This window comes from Lampris incognitus, chromosome 20 (assembly GCF_029633865.1).
Source record: "Lampris incognitus isolate fLamInc1 chromosome 20, fLamInc1.hap2, whole genome shotgun sequence".
Lineage (NCBI taxonomy): Eukaryota > Metazoa > Chordata > Actinopteri > Lampriformes > Lampridae > Lampris > Lampris incognitus.
Genome location: NC_079230.1, coordinates 29143061 through 29160095, shown reverse-complemented (window position 1 = coordinate 29160095; position 17035 = coordinate 29143061). Strand labels below are relative to the sequence as shown.

Below are 17035 nucleotides of genomic sequence, written 5' to 3'. Positions count from 1 at the left end.
GCCGTAACTGTGTACAGTCGAGGTAGACTTTACACTCCTCTAGAACGCCTCGAGTTCAATTGAGCTTTCGCAAAGTACCTCCCCAGAACGGTGCTTGTCCAATCCGACCTTAGCAACGGTCCGTCAAGCTTTCAAACACACAACAAAATGCTGAAACGGTGTGCCTATGGGATCTGCAGATCGGATACTAGATATGTGAAAAGTTTGGAGGGGGTGTCATTTTCTTTCCCTTCCCGAAACCCAGAACGCAAGAAGCGCAATGTCGTCAATAGATGTCACAGTATAGCAGACCCCATGGCCAGCTTAATCCATCCAAAATCAACAAAAATACCTGTCTGCTCCAAGCTAAGCTTGCTACTAGCTATTATTGATAGCTAATGTATTACTACTGTTACTTTTAACCACACAATGCGCTGATTTCTTCCTTCATGTTTTGGTGTTTTCCGGCTACTTCCTGGATAGTTCTGAAATGCTTGACGGTCATAGCAACGGTAACTGACTTTGCGAAAGGTCAATTCCCCAAATGTTATAGACTCTGGACTGCATCATTTCCGGTAGTGGGGGACTGCGTTCGCGCTCTCCCCCGTTTACATGTTAAAAGAAACAAACCTTGATTTCTGTGAGGACAAAGCAGTCGCTTTACTTGATGCCGTGGCACCGTCATACAGATAGATGTGTGTCAGAATCAGCTCGTCTGTGCGATGACTGGGGTTCATACTTACCTGGCAGGGGAGACACCATGATCAAGAAGGTGGTTCACCCACGGCGAGGCTTGACCATTGCACTCCGGTTGTGCTGACCTGTGCGAATTCCCCAAACGTGGGAATCTCGACTGCATAATTTCTGGTAGTGGGGGACTGCGTTCGCGCTCTCCCCTGATTAAATGTCAAAAGAAAAACAATATGGTTCCCGTTAAGGCAGGAAAACACAAACTTTACGACATTCGGCGTGTTAATAATCTTGCGTCCCTTAATTCATCATCGGGGTTTCGTTCCTCTTTGTCTCCCCAATTATATGGAACCAATTACCCCACTCTTCCGATCTCTCCCGGTTTCTGCTCCATCCCCTCTGCCATTGCGGGGAGGGCTGCAGACTACCACATGCCTCCTCCGACGCATGTGGAGTCGCCAGCCGCTTCGTTCCCCTGACAGTGAGGCGTTTCGCCAGGGCGACGTAGCGCGTGGCGGGATCACGCTATTCCTCCAGTTCTCCCTCTCCCCCGAACAGGCGCCCCGACCGATCAGAGGAGGCGCTACTGCAGCCACCTCGACACATACTCACATCCGGCTTCACACCCGCACACACGGCCAATTGTGGCTTTAGCGACACCAATCAAGGCGGGGGTAACACGGGGATTCGGTCCGGCGACGAGTCCTAAAAGTAGATGAAGAAAACCCAATTAAACAAATGAGACAAAAATATGATACTTGCTCATTCATTTATTGAGCAAAATGATCCAATATTTCACATCTGTGAGTGGCAAAAGTAGGTGAACCTTTGCTTTCAGTATCTGGAGTGACGCCCCTTGTGAAGCAACCTGTCAACACAACTCATAAGGCCATTTTCCACCAGCGGAACTACCCGAACCTTTTAGGGGGCCGGCAGCTTTGCTGGTGTTTCCACTAGAGGAACTACCCCTGACCGGAACTCTTACTGGGACTTTTAAGGGAGCGTCTCTAGTCCCTGCTCTGGGGTCGGTACTTCTGAGCGGCCCTGAAAACCTGCTGGGAGGGGCTCGACGCCGATTGGTTGAACGTCGGAAGCAACCAGCCTTCTACTTCGATGTTCAACAAGCGCAATTGTATAAGCCAGCAACCAAGCTGTGTGGTAGCAAACTTAATTTCGATCAAGCGAAATGGAGAAATCAGCCGAGAAACGGACAGACGAGGAGGTGCAGGCTTTGTTGGCTGACTACGCCACCGACGAGGTTCAGCGGGGGCTCGAGTCCTCCAGGAGAAACGACACGATTTACCTCGACATTTCCCGCCACCTGGATGGGATAATTACGTCGCGGTGAAAGCTGTCGCAAAATGTTGACGTCAACTCATGATCCCGGCGGTTCCTACGTCGCTATGGAAACACGACTCTCGACAGGGCGACTACGGGGTAGTTCCACTTGTAATTCGCGCCAGCCTGTGAGTTCGTGTAGTTGTTCCTATGGAAAATCGCTAATAGCTATAGCTAACACCTTTCCTTCAAACGAATCATCGAAGAACAAACATCGCCGTAAACTTTGAAAACCACTCTTCTTCCTCTTGATAAGCTTTGATGCTCGTCTCATATGGGACCTATGACTGGTACGCTCCAATCGGCTCTTTCGGCTTCCGATTAGTCTAGAGCGTTCACTCACCGTAGACTTTTGACCGATCAGGAGCCGTAACTGTGTACAGTCGAGGTAGACTTTACACTCCTCTAGAACGCCTCGAGTTCAATTGAGCTTTCGCAAAGTACCTCCCCAGAACGGTGCTTGTCCAATCCGACCTTAGCAACGGTCCGTCAAGCTTTCAAACGCACAACAAAATACTGAAACGGTGTGCCTATGGGATCTGCAGATCGGATACTAGATATGTGAAAAGTTTGGAGGGGGTGTCATTTTCTTTCCCTTCCCGAAACCCAGAACGCAAGAAGCGCAATGTCGTCAATAGATGTCACAGTATAGCAGACCCCATGGCCAGCTTAATCCATCCAAAATCAACAAAAATACCTGTCTGCTCCAAGCTAAGCTTGCTACTAGCTATTATTGATAGCTAATGTATTACTACTGCTACTTTTAACCACACAATGCGCTGATTTCTTCCTTCATGTTTTGGTGTTTTCCGGCTACTTCCTGGATAGTTCTGAAAGGCTTGACGGTCATAGCAACGGTAACTGACTTTGCGAAAGGTCAATTCCCCAAATGTTATAGACTCTGGACTGCATCATTTCCGGTAGTGGGGGACTGCGTTCGCGCTCTCCCCCGTTTACATGTTAAAAGAAACAAACCTTGATTTCTGTGAGGACAAAGCAGTCGCTTTACTTGATGCCGTGGCACCGTCATACAGATAGATGTGTGTCAGAATCAGCTCCTCTGTGCGATGGCTGGGGTTCATACTTACCTGGCAGGGGAGACACCATGATCAAGAAGGTGGTTCACCCACGGCGAGGCTTGACCATTGCACTCCGGTTGTGCTGACCTGTGCGAATTCCCCAAACGTGGGAATCTCGACTGCATAATTTCTGGTAGTGGGGGACTGCGTTCGCGCTCTCCCCTGATTAAATGTCAAAAGAAAAACAATATGGTTCCCGTTAAGGCAGGAAAACACAAACTTTACGACGTTCGGCGTGTTAATAATCTTGCGTCCCTTAATTCATCATCGGGGTTTCGTTCCTCTTTGTCTCCCCAATTATATGGGACCAATTACCCCACTCTTCCGATCCCTCCCGGTTTCTGCTCCATCCCCTCTGCCATTGCGGGGAGGGCTGCAGACTACCACATGCCTCCTCCGACGCATGTGGAGTCGCCAGCCGCTTCGTTCCCCTGACAGTGAGGCGTTTCGCCAGGGCGACGTAGCGCGTGGCAGGATCACGCTATTCCTCCAGTTCTCCCTCTCCCCCGAACAGGCGCCCCGACCGATCAGAGGAGGCGCTACTGCAGCCACCTCGACACATACTCACATCCGGCTTCACACCCGCACACACGGCCAATTGTGGCTTTAGCGACACCAATCAAGGCGGGGGTAACACGGGGATTCGGTCCGGCGACGAGTCCTAAAAGTAGATGAAGAAAACCCAATTAAACAAATGAGACAAAAATATGATACTTGCTCATTCATTTATTGAGCAAAATGATCCAATATTTCACATCTGTGAGTGGCAAAAGTAGGTGAACCTTTGCTTTCAGTATCTGGAGTGAAGCCCCTTGTGAAGCAACCTGTCAACACAACGCATAAGGCCATTTTCCACCAGCGGAACTACCCGAACCTTTTAGGGGGCCGGCAGCTTTGCTGGTGTTTCCACTAGAGGAACTACCCCTGACCGGAACTCTTACTGGGACTTTTAAGGGAGCGTCTCTAGTCCCTGCTCTGGGGTCGGTACTTCTGAGCGGCCCTGAAAACCTGCTGGGAGGGGCTCGACGCCGATTGGTTGAACGTCGGAAGCAACCAGCCTTCTACTTCGGTGTTCAACAAGCGCAATTGTATAAGCCAGCAACCAAGCTGTGTGGTAGCAAACTTAATTTCGATCAAGCGAAATGGAGAAATCAGCCGAGAAACGGACAGACGAGGAGGTGCAGGCTTTGTTGGCTGACTACGCCACCGACGAGGTTCAGCGGGGGCTCGAGTCCTCCAGGAGAAACGAGACGATTTACCTCGACATTTCCCGCCACCTGGATGGGATAATTACGTCGCGGTGAAAGCTGTCGCAAAATGCTGACGTCAACTCATGATCCCGGCGGTTCCTACGTCGCTATGGAAACACGACTCTCGACAGGGCGACTACGGGGTAGTTCCACTTGTAATTCGCGCCAGCCTGTGAGTTCGTGTAGTTGTTCCTATGGAAAATCGCTAATAGCTATAGCAAACACTTTTCCTTCAAACGCATCATCGAAGAACAAACATCGCCGTAAACTTTGAAAACCACTCTTCTTCCTCTTGATAAGCTTTGATGCTCGTCTCATCTGGGACCTATGACTGGTACGCTACAATCGGCTCTTTCGGCTTCCGATTAGTCTAGAGCGTTCACTCACCGTAGACTTTAGACCGATCAGGAGCCGTAACTGTGTACAGTCGAGGTAGACTTTACACTCCTCTAGAACGCCTCGAGTTCAATTGAGCTTTCGCAAAGTACCTCCCCAGAACGGTGCTTGTCCAATCCGACCTTAGCAACGGTCCGTCAAGCTTTCAAACACACAACAAAATGCTGAAACGGTGTGCCTATGGGATCTGCAGATCGGATACTAGATATGTGAAAAGTTTGGAGGGGGTGTCATTTTCTTTCCCTTCCCGAAACCCAGAACGCAAGAAGCGCAATGTCGTCAATAGATGTCACAGTATAGCAGACCCCATGGCCAGCTTAATCCATCCAAAATCAACAAAAATACCTGTCTGCTCCAAGCTAAGCTTGCTACTAGCTATTATTGATAGCTAATGTATTACTACTGCTACTTTTAACCACACAATGCGCTGATTTCTTCCTTCATGTTTTGGTGTTTTCCGGCTACTTCCTGGATAGTTCTGAAAGGCTTGACGGTCATAGCAACGGTAACTGACTTTGCGAAAGGTCAATTCCCCAAATGTTATAGACTCTGGACTGCATCATTTCCGGTAGTGGGGGACTGCGTTCGCGCTCTCCCCCGTTTACATGTTAAAAGAAACAAACCTTGATTTCTGTGAGGACAAAGCAGTCGCTTTACTTGATGCCGTGGCACCGTCATACAGATAGATGTGTGTCAGAATCAGCTCCTCTGTGCGATGGCTGGGGTTCATACTTACCTGGCAGGGGAGACACCATGATCAAGAAGGTGGTTCATCCACGGCGAGGCTTGACCATTGCACTCCGGTTGTGCTGACCTGTGCGAATTCCCCAAACGTGGGAATCTCGACTGCATAATTTCTGGTAGTGGGGGACTGCGTTCGCGCTCTCCCCTGATTAAATGTCAAAAGAAAAACAATATGGTTCCCGTTACGGCAGGAAAACACAAACTTTACGACATTCGGCGTGTTAATAATCTTGCGTCCCTTAATTCATCATCGGGGTTTCGTTCCTCTTTGTCTCCCCAATTATATGGGACCAATTACCCCACTCTTCCGATCCCTCCCGGTTTCTGCTCCATCCCCTCTGCCATTGCGGGGAGGGCTGCAGACTACCACATGCCTCCTCCGACGCATGTGGAGTCGCCAGCCGCTTCGTTCCCCTGACAGTGAGGCGTTTCGCCAGGGCGACGTAGCGCGTGGCAGGATCACGCTATTCCTCCAGTTCTCCCTCTCCCCCGAACAGGCGCCCCGACCGATCAGAGGAGGCGCTACTGCAGCCACCTCGACACATACTCACATCCGGCTTCACACCCGCACACACGGCCAATTGTGGCTTTAGCGACACCAATCAAGGCGGGGGTAACACGGGGATTCGGTCCGGCGACGAGTCCTAAAAGTAGATGAAGAAAACCCAATTAAACAAATGAGACAAAAATATGATACTTGCTCATTCATTTATTGAGCAAAATGATCCAATATTTCACATCTGTGAGTGGCAAAAGTAGGTGAACCTTTGCTTTCAGTATCTGGAGTGAAGCCCCTTGTGAAGCAACCTGTCAACACAACGCATAAGGCCATTTTCCACCAGCGGAACTACCCGAACCTTTTAGGGGGCCGGCAGCTTTGCTGGTGTTTCCACTAGAGGAACTACCCCTGACCGGAACTCTTACTGGGACTTTTAAGGGAGCGTCTCTAGTCCCTGCTCTGGGGTCGGTACTTCTGAGCGGCCCTGAAAACCTGCTGGGAGGGGCTCGACGCCGATTGGTTGAACGTCGGAAGCAACCAGCCTTCTACTTCGGTGTTCAACAAGCGCAATTGTATAAGCCAGCAACCAAGCTGTGTGGTAGCAAACTTAATTTCGATCAAGCGAAATGGAGAAATCAGCCGAGAAACGGACAGACGAGGAGGTGCAGGCTTTGTTGGCTGACTACGCCACCGACGAGGTTCAGCGGGGGCTCGAGTCCTCCAGGAGAAACGAGACGATTTACCTCGACATTTCCCGCCACCTGGATGGGATAATTACGTCGCGGTGAAAGCTGTCGCAAAATGCTGACGTCAACTCATGATCCCGGCGGTTCCTACGTCGCTATGGAAACACGACTCTCGACAGGGCGACTACGGGGTAGTTCCACTTGTAATTCGCGCCAGCCTGTGAGTTCGTGTAGTTGTTCCTATGGAAAATCGCTAATAGCTATAGCAAACACTTTTCCTTCAAACGAATCATCGAAGAACAAACATCGCCGTAAACTTTGAAAACCACTCTTCTTCCTCTTGATAAGCTTTGATGCTCGTCTCATCTGGGACCTATGACTGGTACGCTACAATCGGCTCTTTCGGCTTCCGATTAGTCTAGAGCGTTCACTCACCGTAGACTTTAGACCGATCAGGAGCCGTAACTGTGTACAGTCGAGGTAGACTTTACACTCCTCTAGAACGCCTCGAGTTCAATTGAGCTTTCGCAAAGTACCTCCCCAGAACGGTGCTTGTCCAATCCGACCTTAGCAACGGTCCGTCAAGCTTTCAAACACACAACAAAATGCTGAAACGGTGTGCCTATGGGATCTGCAGATCGGATACTAGATATGTGAAAAGTTTGGAGGGGGTGTCATTTTCTTTCCCTTCCCGAAACCCAGAACGCAAGAAGCGCAATGTCGTCAATAGATGTCACAGTATAGCAGACCCCATGGCCAGCTTAATCCATCCAAAATCAACAAAAATACCTGTCTGCTCCAAGCTAAGCTTGCTACTAGCTATTATTGATAGCTAATGTATTACTACTGCTACTTTTAACCACACAATGCGCTGATTTCTTCCTTCATGTTTTGGTGTTTTCCGGCTACTTCCTGGATAGTTCTGAAATGCTTGACGGTCATAGCAACGGTAACTGACTTTGCGAAAGGTCAATTCCCCAAATGTTATAGACTCTGGACTGCATCATTTCCGGTAGTGGGGGACTGCGTTCGCGCTCTCCCCCGTTTACATGTTAAAAGAAACAAACCTTGATTTCTGTGAGGACAAAGCAGTCGCTTTACTTGATGCCGTGGCACCGTCATACAGATAGATGTGTGTCAGAATCAGCTCCTCTGTGCGATGGCTGGGGTTCATACTTACCTGGCAGGGGAGACACCATGATCAAGAAGGTGGTTCATCCACGGCGAGGCTTGACCATTGCACTCCGGTTGTGCTGACCTGTGCGAATTCCCCAAACGTGGGAATCTCGACTGCATAATTTCTGGTAGTGGGGGACTGCGTTCGCGCTCTCCCCTGATTAAATGTCAAAAGAAAAACAATATGGTTCCCGTTACGGCAGGAAAACACAAACTTTACGACATTCGGCGTGTTAATAATCTTGCGTCCCTTAATTCATCATCGGGGTTTCGTTCCTCTTTGTCTCCCCAATTATATGGGACCAATTACCCCACTCTTCCGATCCCTCCCGGTTTCTGCTCCATCCCCTCTGCCATTGCGGGGAGGGCTGCAGACTACCACATGCCTCCTCCGACGCATGTGGAGTCGCCAGCCGCTTCGTTCCCCTGACAGTGAGGCGTTTCGCCAGGGCGACGTAGCGCGTGGCAGGATCACGCTATTCCTCCAGTTCTCCCTCTCCCCCGAACAGGCGCCCCGACCGATCAGAGGAGGCGCTACTGCAGCCACCTCGACACATACTCACATCCGGCTTCACACCCGCACACACGGCCAATTGTGGCTTTAGCGACACCAATCAAGGCGGGGGTAACACGGGGATTCGGTCCGGCGACGAGTCCTAAAAGTAGATGAAGAAAACCCAATTAAACAAATGAGACAAAAATATGATACTTGCTCATTCATTTATTGAGCAAAATGATCCAATATTTCACATCTGTGAGTGGCAAAAGTAGGTGAACCTTTGCTTTCAGTATCTGGAGTGACGCCCCTTGTGAAGCAACCTGTCAACACAACTCATAAGGCCATTTTCCACCAGCGGAACTACCCGAACCTTTTAGGGGGCCGGCAGCTTTGCTGGTGTTTCCACTAGAGGAACTACCCCTGACCGGAACTCTTACTGGGACTTTTAAGGGAGCGTCTCTAGTCCCTGCTCTGGGGTCGGTACTTCTGAGCGGCCCTGAAAACCTGCTGGGAGGGGCTCGACGCCGATTGGTTGAACGTCGGAAGCAACCAGCCTTCTACTTCGGTGTTCAACAAGCGCAATTGTATAAGCCAGCAACCAAGCTGTGTGGTAGCAAACTTAATTTCGATCAAGCGAAATGGAGAAATCAGCCGAGAAACGGACAGACGAGGAGGTGCAGGCTTTGTTGGCTGACTACGCCACCGACGAGGTTCAGCGGGGGCTCGAGTCCTCCAGGAGAAACGAGACGATTTACCTCGACATTTCCCGCCACCTGGATGGGATAATTACGTCGCGGTGAAAGCTGTCGCAAAATGTTGACGTCAACTCATGATCCCGGCGGTTCCTACGTCGCTATGGAAACACGACTCTCGACAGGGCGACTACGGGGTAGTTCCACTTGTAATTCGCGCCAGCCTGTGAGTTCGTGTAGTTGTTCCTATGGAAAATCGCTAATAGCTATAGCTAACACCTTTCCTTCAAACGAATCATCGAAGAACAAACATCGCCGTAAACTTTGAAAACCACTCTTCTTCCTCTTGATAAGCTTTGATGCTCGTCTCATATGGGACCTATGACTGGTACGCTCCAATCGGCTCTTTCGGCTTCCGATTAGTCTAGAGCGTTCACTCACCGTAGACTTTTGACCGATCAGGAGCCGTAACTGTGTACAGTCGAGGTAGACTTTACACTCCTCTAGAACGCCTCGAGTTCAATTGAGCTTTCGCAAAGTACCTCCCCAGAACGGTGCTTGTCCAATCCGACCTTAGCAACGGTCCGTCAAGCTTTCAAACGCACAACAAAATACTGAAACGGTGTGCCTATGGGATCTGCAGATCGGATACTAGATATGTGAAAAGTTTGGAGGGGGTGTCATTTTCTTTCCCTTCCCGAAACCCAGAACGCAAGAAGCGCAATGTCGTCAATAGATGTCACAGTATAGCAGACCCCATGGCCAGCTTAATCCATCCAAAATCAACAAAAATACCTGTCTGCTCCAAGCTAAGCTTGCTACTAGCTATTATTGATAGCTAATGTATTACTACTGCTACTTTTAACCACACAATGCGCTGATTTCTTCCTTCATGTTTTGGTGTTTTCCGGCTACTTCCTGGATAGTTCTGAAAGGCTTGACGGTCATAGCAACGGTAACTGACTTTGCGAAAGGTCAATTCCCCAAATGTTATAGACTCTGGACTGCATCATTTCCGGTAGTGGGGGACTGCGTTCGCGCTCTCCCCCGTTTACATGTTAAAAGAAACAAACCTTGATTTCTGTGAGGACAAAGCAGTCGCTTTACTTGATGCCGTGGCACCGTCATACAGATAGATGTGTGTCAGAATCAGCTCCTCTGTGCGATGGCTGGGGTTCATACTTACCTGGCAGGGGAGACACCATGATCAAGAAGGTGGTTCACCTACGGCGAGGCTTGACCATTGCACTCCGGTTGTGATGATTTGTGCGAATTCCCCAAACGTGGGAATCTCGACTGCATAATATCTGGTAGTGGGGGACTGCGTTCGCGCTCTCCCCTGATTAAATGTCAAAAGAAAAACAATATGGTTCCCGTTAAGGCAGGAAAACACAAACTTTACGACATTCGGCGTGTTAATAATCTTGCGTCCCTTAATTCATCATCGGGGTTTCGTTCCTCTTTGTCTCCCCAATTATATGGGACCAATTACCCCACTCTTCCGATCCCTCCCGGTTTCTGCTCCATCCCCTCTGCCATTGCGGGGAGGGCTGCAGACTACCACATGCCTCCTCCGACGCATGTGGAGTCGCCAGCCGCTTCGTTCCCCTGACAGTGAGGCGTTTCGCCAGGGCGACGTAGCGCGTGGCGGGATCACGCTATTCCTCCAGTTCTCCCTCTCCCCCGAACAGGCGCCCCGACCGATCAGAGGAGGCGCTACTGCAGCCACCTCGACACATACTCACATCCGGCTTCACACCCGCACACACGGCCAATTGTGGCTTTAGCGACACCAATCAAGGCGGGGGTAACACGGGGATTCGGTCCGGCGACGAGTCCTAAAAGTAGATGAAGAAAACCCAATTAAACAAATGAGACAAAAATATGATACTTGCTCATTCATTTATTGAGCAAAATGATCCAATATTGCACATCTGTGAGTGGCAAAAGTAGGTGAACCTTTGCTTTCAGTATCTGGAGTGACGCCCCTTGTGAAGCAACCTGTCAACACAACTCATAAGGCCATTTTCCACCAGCGGAACTACCCGAACCTTTTAGGGGGCCGGCAGCTTTGCTGGTGTTTCCACTAGAGGAACTACCCCTGACCGGAACTCTTACTGGGACTTTTAAGGGAGCGTCTCTAGTCCCTGCTCTGGGGTCGGTACTTCTGAGCGGCCCTGAAAACCTGCTGGGAGGGGCTCGACGCCGATTGGTTGAACGTCGGAAGCAACCAGCCTTCTACTTCGGTGTTCAACAAGCGCAATTGTATAAGCCAGCAACCAAGCTGTGTGGTAGCAAACTTAATTTCGATCAAGCGAAATGGAGAAATCAGCCGAGAAACGGACAGACGAGGAGGTGCAGGCTTTGTTGGCTGACTACGCCACCGACGAGGTTCAGCGGGGGCTCGAGTCCTCCAGGAGAAACGAGACGATTTACCTCGACATTTCCCGCCACCTGGATGGGATAATTACGTCGCGGTGAAAGCTGTCGCAAAATGCTGACGTCAACTCATGATCCCGGCGGTTCCTACGTCGCTATGGAAACACGACTCTCGACAGGGCGACTACGGGGTAGTTCCACTTGTAATTCGCGCCAGCCTGTGAGTTCGTGTAGTTGTTCCTATGGAAAATCGCTAATAGCTATAGCAAACACTTTTCCTTCAAACGAATCATCGAAGAACAAACATCGCCGTAAACTTTGAAAACCACTCTTCTTCCTCTTGATAAGCTTTGATGCTCGTCTCATCTGGGACCTATGACTGGTACGCTACAATCGGCTCTTTCGGCTTCCGATTAGTCTAGAGCGTTCACTCACCGTAGACTTTAGACCGATCAGGAGCCGTAACTGTGTACAGTCGAGGTAGACTTTACACTCCTCTAGAACGCCTCGAGTTCAATTGAGCTTTCGCAAAGTACCTCCCCAGAACGGTGCTTGTCCAATCCGACCTTAGCAACGGTCCGTCAAGCTTTCAAACACACAACAAAATGCTGAAACGGTGTGCCTATGGGATCTGCAGATCGGATACTAGATATGTGAAAAGTTTGGAGGGGGTGTCATTTTCTTTCCCTTCCCGAAACCCAGAACGCAAGAAGCGCAATGTCGTCAATAGATGTCACAGTATAGCAGACCCCATGGCCAGCTTAATCCATCCAAAATCAACAAAAATACCTGTCTGCTCCAAGCTAAGCTTGCTACTAGCTATTATTGATAGCTAATGTATTACTACTGCTACTTTTAACCACACAATGCGCTGATTTCTTCCTTCATGTTTTGGTGTTTTCCGGCTACTTCCTGGATAGTTCTGAAATGCTTGACGGTCATAGCAACGGTAACTGACTTTGCGAAAGGTCAATTCCCCAAATGTTATAGACTCTGGACTGCATCATTTCCGGTAGTGGGGGACTGCGTTCGCGCTCTCCCCCGTTTACATGTTAAAAGAAACAAACCTTGATTTCTGTGAGGACAAAGCAGTCGCTTTACTTGATGCCGTGGCACCGTCATACAGATAGATGTGTGTCAGAATCAGCTCCTCTGTGCGATGGCTGGGGTTCATACTTACCTGGCAGGGGAGACACCATGATCAAGAAGGTGGTTCACCTACGGCGAGGCTTGACCATTGCACTCCGGTTGTGATGATTTGTGCGAATTCCCCAAACGTGGGAATCTCGACTGCATAATATCTGGTAGTGGGGGACTGCGTTCGCGCTCTCCCCTGATTAAATGTCAAAAGAAAAACAATATGGTTCCCGTTAAGGCAGGAAAACACAAACTTTACGACATTCGGCGTGTTAATAATCTTGCGTCCCTTAATTCATCATCGGGGTTTCGTTCCTCTTTGTCTCCCCAATTATATGGGACCAATTACCCCACTCTTCCGATCCCTCCCGGTTTCTGCTCCATCCCCTCTGCCATTGCGGGGAGGGCTGCAGACTACCACATGCCTCCTCCGACGCATGTGGAGTCGCCAGCCGCTTCGTTCCCCTGACAGTGAGGCGTTTCGCCAGGGCGACGTAGCGCGTGGCGGGATCACGCTATTCCTCCAGTTCTCCCTCTCCCCCGAACAGGCGCCCCGACCGATCAGAGGAGGCGCTACTGCAGCCACCTCGACACATACTCACATCCGGCTTCACACCCGCACACACGGCCAATTGTGGCTTTAGCGACACCAATCAAGGCGGGGGTAACACGGGGATTCGGTCCGGCGACGAGTCCTAAAAGTAGATGAAGAAAACCCAATTAAACAAATGAGACAAAAATATGATACTTGCTCATTCATTTATTGAGCAAAATGATCCAATATTGCACATCTGTGAGTGGCAAAAGTAGGTGAACCTTTGCTTTCAGTATCTGGAGTGACGCCCCTTGTGAAGCAACCTGTCAACACAACTCATAAGGCCATTTTCCACCAGCGGAACTACCCGAACCTTTTAGGGGGCCGGCAGCTTTGCTGGTGTTTCCACTAGAGGAACTACCCCTGACCGGAACTCTTACTGGGACTTTTAAGGGAGCGTCTCTAGTCCCTGCTCTGGGGTCGGTACTTCTGAGCGGCCCTGAAAACCTGCTGGGAGGGGCTCGACGCCGATTGGTTGAACGTCGGAAGCAACCAGCCTTCTACTTCGGTGTTCAACAAGCGCAATTGTATAAGCCAGCAACCAAGCTGTGTGGTAGCAAACTTAATTTCGATCAAGCGAAATGGAGAAATCAGCCGAGAAACGGACAGACGAGGAGGTGCAGGCTTTGTTGGCTGACTACGCCACCGACGAGGTTCAGCGGGGGCTCGAGTCCTCCAGGAGAAACGAGACGATTTACCTCGACATTTCCCGCCACCTGGATGGGATAATTACGTCGCGGTGAAAGCTGTCGCAAAATGCTGACGTCAACTCATGATCCCGGCGGTTCCTACGTCGCTATGGAAACACGACTCTCGACAGGGCGACTACGGGGTAGTTCCACTTGTAATTCGCGCCAGCCTGTGAGTTCGTGTAGTTGTTCCTATGGAAAATCGCTAATAGCTATAGCAAACACTTTTCCTTCAAACGAATCATCGAAGAACAAACATCGCCGTAAACTTTGAAAACCACTCTTCTTCCTCTTGATAAGCTTTGATGCTCGTCTCATCTGGGACCTATGACTGGTACGCTACAATCGGCTCTTTCGGCTTCCGATTAGTCTAGAGCGTTCACTCACCGTAGACTTTAGACCGATCAGGAGCCGTAACTGTGTACAGTCGAGGTAGACTTTACACTCCTCTAGAACGCCTCGAGTTCAATTGAGCTTTCGCAAAGTACCTCCCCAGAACGGTGCTTGTCCAATCCGACCTTAGCAACGGTCCGTCAAGCTTTCAAACACACAACAAAATGCTGAAACGGTGTGCCTATGGGATCTGCAGATCGGATACTAGATATGTGAAAAGTTTGGAGGGGGTGTCATTTTCTTTCCCTTCCCGAAACCCAGAACGCAAGAAGCGCAATGTCGTCAATAGATGTCACAGTATAGCAGACCCCATGGCCAGCTTAATCCATCCAAAATCAACAAAAATACCTGTCTGCTCCAAGCTAAGCTTGCTACTAGCTATTATTGATAGCTAATGTATTACTACTGCTACTTTTAACCACACAATGCGCTGATTTCTTCCTTCATGTTTTGGTGTTTTCCGGCTACTTCCTGGATAGTTCTGAAATGCTTGACGGTCATAGCAACGGTAACTGACTTTGCGAAAGGTCAATTCCCCAAATGTTATAGACTCTGGACTGCATCATTTCCGGTAGTGGGGGACTGCGTTCGCGCTCTCCCCCGTTTACATGTTAAAAGAAACAAACCTTGATTTCTGTGAGGACAAAGCAGTCGCTTTACTTGATGCCGTGGCACCGTCATACAGATAGATGTGTGTCAGAATCAGCTCCTCTGTGCGATGGCTGGGGTTCATACTTACCTGGCAGGGGAGACACCATGATCAAGAAGGTGGTTCATCCACGGCGAGGCTTGACCATTGCACTCCGGTTGTGCTGACCTGTGCGAATTCCCCAAACGTGGGAATCTCGACTGCATAATTTCTGGTAGTGGGGGACTGCGTTCGCGCTCTCCCCTGATTAAATGTCAAAAGAAAAACAATATGGTTCCCGTTACGGCAGGAAAACACAAACTTTACGACATTCGGCGTGTTAATAATCTTGCGTCCCTTAATTCATCATCGGGGTTTCGTTCCTCTTTGTCTCCCCAATTATATGGGACCAATTACCCCACTCTTCCGATCCCTCCCGGTTTCTGCTCCATCCCCTCTGCCATTGCGGGGAGGGCTGCAGACTACCACATGCCTCCTCCGACGCATGTGGAGTCGCCAGCCGCTTCGTTCCCCTGACAGTGAGGCGTTTCGCCAGGGCGACGTAGCGCGTGGCAGGATCACGCTATTCCTCCAGTTCTCCCTCTCCCCCGAACAGGCGCCCCGACCGATCAGAGGAGGCGCTACTGCAGCCACCTCGACACATACTCACATCCGGCTTCACACCCGCACACACGGCCAATTGTGGCTTTAGCGACACCAATCAAGGCGGGGGTAACACGGGGATTCGGTCCGGCGACGAGTCCTAAAAGTAGATGAAGAAAACCCAATTAAACAAATGAGACAAAAATATGATACTTGCTCATTCATTTATTGAGCAAAATGATCCAATATTTCACATCTGTGAGTGGCAAAAGTAGGTGAACCTTTGCTTTCAGTATCTGGAGTGACGCCCCTTGTGAAGCAACCTGTCAACACAACTCATAAGGCCATTTTCCACCAGCGGAACTACCCGAACCTTTTAGGGGGCCGGCAGCTTTGCTGGTGTTTCCACTAGAGGAACTACCCCTGACCGGAACTCTTACTGGGACTTTTAAGGGAGCGTCTCTAGTCCCTGCTCTGGGGTCGGTACTTCTGAGCGGCCCTGAAAACCTGCTGGGAGGGGCTCGACGCCGATTGGTTGAACGTCGGAAGCAACCAGCCTTCTACTTCGGTGTTCAACAAGCGCAATTGTATAAGCCAGCAACCAAGCTGTGTGGTAGCAAACTTAATTTCGATCAAGCGAAATGGAGAAATCAGCCGAGAAACGGACAGACGAGGAGGTGCAGGCTTTGTTGGCTGACTACGCCACCGACGAGGTTCAGCGGGGGCTCGAGTCCTCCAGGAGAAACGAGACGATTTACCTCGACATTTCCCGCCACCTGGATGGGATAATTACGTCGCGGTGAAAGCTGTCGCAAAATGTTGACGTCAACTCATGATCCCGGCGGTTCCTACGTCGCTATGGAAACACGACTCTCGACAGGGCGACTACGGGGTAGTTCCACTTGTAATTCGCGCCAGCCTGTGAGTTCGTGTAGTTGTTCCTATGGAAAATCGCTAATAGCTATAGCTAACACTTTTCCTTCAAACGAATCATCGAAGAACAAACATCGCCGTAAACTTTGAAAACCACTCTTCTTCCTCTTGATAAGCTTTGATGCTCGTCTCATCTGGGACCTATGACTGGTACGCTACAATCGGCTCTTTCGGCTTCCGATTAGTCTAGAGCGTTCACTCACCGTAGACTTTAGACCGATCAGGAGCCGTAACTGTGTACAGTCGAGGTAGACTTTACACTCCTCTAGAACGCCTCGAGTTCAATTGAGCTTTCGCAAAGTACCTCCCCAGAACGGTGCTTGTCCAATCCGACCTTAGCAACGGTCCGTCAAGCTTTCAAACACACAACAAAATGCTGAAACGGTGTGCCTATGGGATCTGCAGATCGGATACTAGATATGTGAAAAGTTTGGAGGGGGTGTCATTTTCTTTCCCTTCCCGAAACCCAGAACGCAAGAAGCGCAATGTCGTCAATAGATGTCACAGTATAGCAGACCCCATGGCCAGCTTAATCCATCCAAAATCAACAAAAATACCTGTCTGCTCCAAGCTAAGCTTGCTACTAGCTATTATTGATAGCTAATGTATTACTACTGTTACTTTTAACCACACAATGCGCTGATTTCTTC

General features: G+C 49.8%; 7 non-coding genes across 7 annotated transcripts; all 7 read left to right on the top strand.

Annotated features, from left to right (window-relative positions):
- Window positions 1-714: 714 nt before the first annotated feature.
- On the top strand, window positions 715-878 carry LOC130131083 (U1 spliceosomal RNA). The gene has a single exon (XR_008812251.1). It is a non-coding gene; the product is annotated as a U1 spliceosomal RNA (small nuclear RNA).
- Window positions 879-3087: 2209 nt separating this feature from the next.
- LOC130131081 (U1 spliceosomal RNA) lies at window positions 3088-3251 on the top strand. Its single transcript, XR_008812250.1, has one exon. It is a non-coding gene; the product is annotated as a U1 spliceosomal RNA (small nuclear RNA).
- Window positions 3252-5460: 2209 nt separating this feature from the next.
- Window positions 5461-5624, top strand: LOC130131126 (U1 spliceosomal RNA). Its single transcript, XR_008812292.1, has one exon. It is a non-coding gene; the product is annotated as a U1 spliceosomal RNA (small nuclear RNA).
- A 2209-nt stretch (window positions 5625-7833) lies between these two features.
- On the top strand, window positions 7834-7997 carry LOC130131125 (U1 spliceosomal RNA). Its single transcript, XR_008812291.1, has one exon. It is a non-coding gene; the product is annotated as a U1 spliceosomal RNA (small nuclear RNA).
- Window positions 7998-10206: 2209 nt separating this feature from the next.
- Window positions 10207-10370, top strand: LOC130131171 (U1 spliceosomal RNA). The gene has a single exon (XR_008812334.1). It is a non-coding gene; the product is annotated as a U1 spliceosomal RNA (small nuclear RNA).
- A 2209-nt stretch (window positions 10371-12579) lies between these two features.
- Window positions 12580-12743, top strand: LOC130131170 (U1 spliceosomal RNA). Its single transcript, XR_008812333.1, has one exon. It is a non-coding gene; the product is annotated as a U1 spliceosomal RNA (small nuclear RNA).
- A 2209-nt stretch (window positions 12744-14952) lies between these two features.
- Window positions 14953-15116, top strand: LOC130131124 (U1 spliceosomal RNA). The gene has a single exon (XR_008812290.1). It is a non-coding gene; the product is annotated as a U1 spliceosomal RNA (small nuclear RNA).
- The last annotated feature ends 1919 nt before the right edge of the window (window positions 15117-17035 follow it).